Below are 8,745 nucleotides of genomic sequence, written 5' to 3'. Positions count from 1 at the left end.
AGATCATGTTGTTAGGGGATTTACAGTTAATGACACAAGGACCAGATATGATTAATTAAGACCAGGAGTTAGAAGTGCGGTCAATTTGTGTGCAGTAAATTAGAAGTGCAGCATTTATGCTGTTAACTGTTGCGCAGTTGTTACAGTTTTTCTCAATTGCTAAAACACTAAAACCCATTGGCTGAACAAAGTTCTCAGTTGCCTGAACTCATTTAGCTAATTGTGCAGTCTGTTGTCAATACCTTAAACCATTTCTCATGGTAAAACACAATTTGCAGATCTCACAAACTCTAAACACATTCTCATTCTCAAAACAGGAGGAGGAGGAGGGCAAGAAAGGAGGGACAATATTGCTTGTGATGTCAACGAAGTGCTCTGGCCTGGCCTGACCCAGCCCAAAGACAAGAAGAAGCACATTGATCACACGTTTACTCCTATGATTTTTGTCCCTTTTAGTATTGTATACTATAGTACAGTGTATTGTAGGCTGCATACTGTACAATGAACAAATTGTATGGCCCTGAACATTGTTAACAGTACCATTTGTTAACAGTACTGAGTCTGACTGCTCAATAGATTTTGACTGGTTGCAGGTTCATATCAACAAAGAACAATAATTACAGTATCACAGAGACAAAGGACAAGTTTGTGAGAAACATGGTACAGTTCTGTAAAAATAGGAGTACAAGGAGGAGGAAGAACAAAAAAAAAAAAATTGCAAAGAGCAAAGCAGACTGGTGATTTCTGATCAATTTTGAGCTACTATGATAGAACATGTTTTCGTTCATCAAAAGACGGAGCAATATGAAATTTGTTTTGAGATTAAAAACGTACTTCTCTCTGAGAACTATATGTTTCGAACGATGTGTTTTCTATTTTTTGGTGTATTGTTTACTGACTGCTTAATAGTGTATATCATTTTGATCACTTTGTTCATGATTTGAGAGCAGTGTTTGATTTTGAACACAGGTAAAACTGTTTTGAGGTTTCATTTTGCAAAAGGAGTCAGAGGTTTTGTAAATAGTGCTTGAAGATGAGGTTTTGTGTTTAATGTTTTCAGAAAATGGAGCAAGGTTTCGAAATTGTGTTTTAGCAATTGATAAAAACTGTAATAAAATGAACAGAAATGGAGCAACCCTTGAATAGCCTCATCTATACACACTATCCTAACATTAGTTAGCAAGAGTAAGCAGAATTCATTAAGCCTATTTGAAAGTGAAGGTTCTTAAATGGTGTAAAGGTAAGGACAGTAAGTTAATAATCAAATACTGAGAAAGACAAAACAAGTCCCAAGCGCTTTCAACAAACCAACCAATCAATCACTGGCTTTCATTCTGCAATGCAACCAATCAGTCAACTGTAGCCTACATTACAGTATTTCTGAATTGCTAAAACACATTTTTTGAATGTTTCTCTCACTTTCTCAAAACCTTAAACACAAATCACCAAACTTAAGCTACACTGTCAAAACCTTTGACTTGTCTTGCTATATCGAACAATTGATTCAGAACTATGTTATCTTTACCCAAAACCAAACACTGTTTTCAGATAACACACACATCCAGCTAATGCATAAACACTACACAGCAGTCATTACACACTACAGAGATAAATGCAAAACACTGCACTCAGGGCAGAGCAGGGGAATTTTTTTTTTATTATGAAGTATTTGCACAATCCTGCACACATATACAGTAAATGTAGTCACAAACAAAAAAATGCAGCAGATCGATAGCAAGCAATGTCTTGGAATCATTCTGCCTCAGCATCATGCCTCTGGGCATGGTCAGGCCACAGGACCTCATCAACGTCACAGGCAATCCTGTCCCTTGCTAAACAACGGGGAAAGAATCCTTTAGCATGCCGAATCCAACCTTGAATCGCTTCCACTCCAATGTCGTCACATGCTGCATCCATTGACTGAATGAGATTTTCCTGTGCATAAGGATTTCTGTCATAGACCTTCCACCTCCATGCAGGAAAAAATTCTTCAATGGGATTAAGGAAGGGCGAGTATGGTGGGAGGCACACATTTGTAAAACGTGGGTTATTTTCAAACCACTCACGGATTCTAGGACCACGGTGAAAGTTCACATTGTCCCAGATTACCACATACATGGGATGCTCTGCCTGCTCATCACCTCTCTCTTCACGTCTCAGTAGTGCTTCTTGTAGAGCATACAGAAACGTTATAAGATGTGCAGTGTTGTAAGGCCCTAAAGTCACAGTCGCTGATGGCAGCACATATGGTCACGTTGCCACCACGCTGCCCTGGCAACTTTACAATGGCACGTTGACCAATAATGTTGCGGCCTCTCCTTCTCCTCTTGGTGAGATTGAAGCCAGCAGAACAGAAGATCCAAGAAGATGCACTCATGAGGCCTCTCCATGGAATCCAGTTGAAACATTCTCTATAGAAATGAAAAAAAAAAAATTTTTTAAGTAACGTAAATGACATAGCATTCCAGGCTTCATGCCTCTGTATACATGTGCAGCATTACATTCAACACAGTAAAGATGTACAGTAACTCAATAGTGCTGTCTAATCTCTGGACATGATTACTTACTTGTACATATTGATATCGTAGCTCTTTTACCCTTTCAGAATTTCTCTCAAATGGTACTCTGTAGACTTGTTTGAGACTTATCAGGTTGCGTTTCAGGACACGGTCAATTGTGGAGAGACTCACACTGTTGATTCCTTCAAAGTTCACGTTGTCTTCCTCAACTCGCTGTTGTATTTCACACAGACGAATGAGATTATTTTGAAGGACCATATTGACAATAATGGTCTCCTGCTGTTGTGAGAACATACCCCTCCTTCCACCGGCATGTGGCAGTCTTTCAATTCTAGCAAATAAAACCTCTTGTTAGAATTGTACAGACAGGCCTAATGCATTGAAGTGTCACCAAATATGTACAATACATAAAATACTATTATTTTTAATACTACTATTAGTTTTACTGTAATACTGCAAGAAAAGGGCCAATTTTTAGAGATATGTTACAGTAATTTACTGAGACGTTCCACAACTGTACATACTGTACTGTAAGTTTGAGGGACCACAAATGATAGTACACTTACCTGTTCTCTTCTCTGAATGTCCTGACAATGGAGGCCACAGAGAACCTGCTTATATTTGGTTGAACACGTAGTCCTGCTTTCCTCATACTCATTCCATGAACCAGAACATGGTGAATGATTGTTGCTCTAATTTCATTGGAAATGATGGCTCTTTTTCCTCCTCCTCCTCCTCCTCCTCCTCCTCCTCCTCCTCCTCCTCCTCCTCCTCCTCTGTCTCTTCCTCCTCCTCCGTCTCCTCTGTCTCTTCCTCTGTCTCCTCTGTCTCTTCCTCTGTCTCCTCTGTCTCTTCCTCCTCCGTCTCCTCCTCCTCCTCTGTCTCTTCCTCCTCTGTCTCCTCTGTCTCTTCCTCCTCCGTCTCCTCCTTCTCCTCCTCCTCTGTCTCCTCTGTCTCTTCTTCCTCGTCCTGGTCCTCATCCACTTCCACTTCCACTTCCACTTCCACTTCCACTTCCACTTCCACTTCCTCCTTCTCTCCTGCCCTCCATTGTGAAAATCACACATGCCATTTGGATTTAACATGGCTTTATATCTTGATTATTGATTCGGTGCAACACATTACTGATTTGAAACAGGTGTGTTAAATTTTGAGTGCTTGTGTGTTACCGATGACAACAGTGTGTTGCTTGTGTTTCACTTTTGGGGCTGTGTTGTGCCATTCTGAGTTGAAGTGCACCACAATGCTACATGTGCCTTGTGAATGACAATGTGTTTACAGTTTTGCACAAAGACTGATTCCGATTTGCTAGTTGTGTCTAACCACATGAGAAGTGTTTAAAGTTCTGCAAACTGTGTGATTCAATCAGTAAAGTGGTTACACTTGCAACTTTGGTTTTGCAAATGGATTTTAGTGTTTTAGCAATTCAGAAATACTGTAATATCAAATTAAACTCTATGGAGAGCTTTGTCCTGTTGAAAGGTTAACATTCAGCCCTGTCTGAGTGTAATTAAAAAAGGAAAGGTAATGTGACAGTGATAATCATGCCTCTGTCCATTAAGTGTGCCATCAAAATTCTAATTTATTTATATTTACAAAATGCAATTAAGTTGGTCAGTGAAAACATTGGAAATATATATATATATATATCTTTTTTTTTTTTCAGTTAAATAAAGGTTCAAGAGAATTAACAAATCACAGATTATTGCAAAGTGTCCCAACTTTTCCGGAAATGGGGTTGTAGAAAAGATGAGGCGGCATTATATAAGAAACAGAAACAGAAAAAGAAACTGTTCATAACAAGTTTACAAGATCAGGCAGCATTTACCGTAAATAGGAACTGGAAGTGATTTGGAAGTAAATTCTAAATTGGTCATGGCCTTACAAATTCCTGCAGTTCATAAAATGTAGATGGGCTCACAAAACACAAAATAACAGATAAAGTGTGTTATAGCATATGAGTATTCAATATGATGCATACATTATGTAGGGAACATGGTTCTACCCCTTAATGTCTATAATTTTGTGTTTCATAGATGTAATTAGAGTGAGTAAATGACAAACACTTATATTAAAAAAAAAGAAGGAAAAAGAAAACTTTGGGGTGAATTATTCACTTTCACACACACACACACACACACACACACACACACACACAGTGAAACTACGCTAAGCATTTTTGAATGTGCTTTACTATGCAAAATGTGCTTTTCCTGCGCAAAGCCAAGAAAACAAAGCCACCATCTCTCTCTCTCTCTCTCTCTCTCTCACACACACACACACACACACACACACACACACACACACACACACACACACACACACACACACTGTGAAACTAGGCTGAGCATTTTGAATGTGCTTTACTATGTGCCATCTCATTACTCAAAACAAACACGTCTTTTCCCCATAACTAACCAGGTCAATCACCAGTAACATATGCTATGCAGCGGAGGTTGGGAGTGTAATGATATCAGATTGTTACCTGAGATAAGCACTAGATGTCACTATGGGGTAATGGGTGTGTTGTAACGTAAATAATACAGAATACTTGAGACAAATGTTGATAATGCACTGCAGATTGTTTAATTTAATTAAAAAAGTTAAACAAAACATGGTACCAGGGGCCTGTACCATGAAGCCGGTTTAGGTGGCTAGCCAGGTAAGTTTAAGATTAGTTTGCACCAACCCTGGGTTTTAGGTATTATGAAAGTACCTCGGCTTTAATTGGTGTTCGTTGCCATGGTATCTTACGCTGCACGGCAAACCTGCTCCGGGGCAGGTTATGTTCTGGATTCGAGATCTCAGACTGAAGTTTGACCAATCAGCTGTGAGCAAAGAAACATATAGACGACGTTACTAATTCCCAGTGTCTGTTGCAATGGCTTCACCTTTTCTTCCAAATTATGTAGACATCTCAGCACAAATTGTTAGATGAGCACTTCGTAGAGAAAGAGTTTTTAGGGACAGACAAAATCACCTTGCCTTTCCTGATACTTACTTGTATGAAAAAACAGATTTTCCGCGGAAGGAATATCTTATATTATGTGTCTTGAGCCACACGTAACAAATGTGACACGTCGAAGCCATGCACTTACTGTACCGCAAATGGTATGTATTGCGTTGCTTTTTTTTTGCAAGTGGTACATACTTGTATACGGTCTGTGATGCGGAAAACCTAGGGAAAAACACGGTTCCCTTTCGAGGGAACATGCGCTGCATCTAGAATCGACACATTGGGGAACGCCTTCAGCGTGACGCGTCTGAAGCCTGTATGAAACTAGTCCAATCTCGATTGGTGTTGCGTCATTACATCACTCGTGACGTCGCATGTGACGGTGATGCGGAAGCTATAAAAGGACGTCGGATCACAACAGTGATCTGTGTGAACTGTACGTCTTATTTGGTGTTGTTTGTCTCACATTGCACTCAATCACTATTATTATGGCGGGCAAAAGACAAGGAGATAAGCAATTCAGGCTGTGTGTCCCCTTGCCCGCGCTATTTGAGCGAGGGTGACACACACTCGCTCTGCGTCTGCATTCATGGGGATTGCAAATGGAGCTGGCAGATGATGTTGAGACGGCCTCGGCCCTTTCTCGAACTATCTGGCTCTGAGGAGGTAGATATTTTGAGCATCGAGGCAGGAGAATGTGAGGACTCGCCACCCCATTCTCCTGCCTTCGAGGAGCTGCTGGAGGTTGTGACCAGGGCAGTGGCCAAATTAAAAATCGATTGGCCAGAAGAAAAGCAGGAAGCGACGAGAAAAAGCAAACTGGATGAGCGCTTCCTGCAAGCCCGGTCACAGCCTTCGCGCCGGGGCCTCCTATTCTTTTCCGATCTCCACACAGAGATGTCGAGATCGTGGAATAAGCCCTTTTCGTCCCGTCTATCTAGCCCCAATATTCATGTATATTCCTCTATCTTGGCTCAAATGAGAAGGGCTATGGGACGATGCCACGGGTTGAAGAGACATTAGCATCTTGTCTCTCGCCCGATGCTGCATCGTCCATGAGAGCTCCGGCACTTCCCTCCAAGCCCTGCCGTACAACATCAGCCTTGGTAGGAAAAGCATATATGGCGGCAGGTCGGGCTGGTCTTAGTCTCGGGCTCATTCATTTCTATATACGAGTGAAATGGACTTAGCCTGAATTCCGGCAACTCTGCTTACACTCTGGTTTTCTTTCACGCATCCAGCTTCCTTGGGACTGGATGCCATGGTGCAGGCATGGCCGAGGCAACGTCTGTACGCATTTCCCCCGATCGCTCTGCTCCCAGGGGTTCTAGAGAGGGTCCGGTGGCACGGGATCAGCTTACTCCTAGTAGCCCGTACTGGCCGGCCCGAGTATGGTTTTCGGACATTATGGCTCTTCTAGCAGGCCATGTAGGCAAATTTTTCTTTTTAAAAGTAGCTTTCCTTCTCACTATTACGTCCCTAAAAAGAGTCGGGGACCTGCAGGTGCTATCCGTTGCTCCCTCTTGCCTTGAGTTTGCTCTTGGTAGAGAGAGGGCTATTCTCCACCCCACACCCGGCTATGTGCCTAATGTGCCGACAAATGTGGCATGGTCTATAATTCTGCAAGCTTTCCATCCTCCACCACATGTGTCGGGTGATCAAGCTACATTACATCTGTTATGCCTGGTCCGAGCTCTGGAGTCGTACATACACAGGACCTCGGGCTGGAGGAAATCTGACCAGCTGCCTTTCCAAGAGGAAATTTTGGCACTGTTTCTTTGTTGTTTTACTGAATGGTGCATTATCCTTGTGTAATAGTAATAGTGTAAATATATAAATTGATTTTTGTTTACTGCCAAGGTTCATCCATTATATTTATTGGTGTTCATACAAAAAAGCTAATAAATGATGATGATGATGATGATGATGATGATGATTATATTACAACATTTCTTTAAAATATTTCCATATCAGATGGTCTCACAAAACCCATCAAAACCTATAATGTAATCATGATGTTAGAAGAGAGAAGGGGGGAAAAGATAAAATACTCCAATAATCAAATGTGACTCAACAAAGTTTGTTTAGGCTATTAAATGTATTCATTCTAATTAAATAATACAACTCACATTTTAAAACAAAAGACTCCTCTGTGTGGATAATCTGATGCATAAATACATTTGAAAGAGAAACTTTTTTTCTAAGCAATGGCCTACAGCAGGGGTAGTTTTGCAATATTTTAATTAAAGATAACTGCATGTACTAAAGTGCTTCTAACATTTACAGTGTATGTATAGTATATCAAAGTTATACATTTTAAAAACTCCTGATGATCACTGATGCTTTTTTGATAAAGGCATTAGGCAGACCTCAAGTAGTTTATGAAGCTGAAAAGAGAAAACAAAATGCTTTAACAATATGGAAAAAGATAAATGATTATTTTCATTATTCATTGACTGAGACAGAGCAAAGGGTGCACCTCGCTGGACACATCCTACGCATGCCCAAACAACACCACCCAAAGACGGTTATGAAGTGGACACCACCAGGAGGATGCAGGAGACAGGGAAGACCAAGGAAGAGATGGAGACAGATGTTTCACGAAGACCTGAAGAATGTCAGTGTCCCATGGGAAGATGGGGAGAACTTGGCAACGGATCGAATACGTTGGAGGACACTTGTTGCCCAATGTGCCCAGCACAGGACTTGATGATGATGTTGTGAGTTTATCCATAACTGGGGGACATTTTTCTGTAAAGAGTGTTGCATAATTAAACGTTGAATGCATTTATGTAATAAGTTCACTGATATGTGGGCATGATTAAAAGCATGTCTTTAATAACAAGCAATATTCATATGAACTCATTTAAAAATTAACATGATTTAAATGCAAACAGGAGAGTTATCAGCAGTTCTGATTACAACAAAATAATCGAGTATCTGATGTCATGTGACAAGTAAGATTAGCTTTTCCACTCTTGCAAACAGAGGAAGGTTATGAAGTGTGGAGAGACATCATGTATCATTGGAACATGAACAGACAGGCCCAATTTTTTATAATTTTAAAGAATACAATGCAATTACAGTTTTTTTCAATTGCTTACACACTAAAATTAAAACTTTCCCACAATTAGCAAAACCTTACACTCAAGGAGCAAAACACAAGGCTAGATTTGCACAACTGTAAGCACATTGTCAGCTTCACACTTTTTGCAAAACATTACACACAGTGATTTGCTAAACACTAAACACACTTGTATGCATTTGACA

This window comes from Abramis brama (assembly GCF_963993115.1).
Source record: "Abramis brama genome assembly, chromosome: 2".
In the NCBI taxonomy this organism is placed as follows: domain Eukaryota; kingdom Metazoa; phylum Chordata; class Actinopteri; order Cypriniformes; family Leuciscidae; genus Abramis; species Abramis brama.
This window is presented reverse-complemented; position numbering follows the sequence as displayed.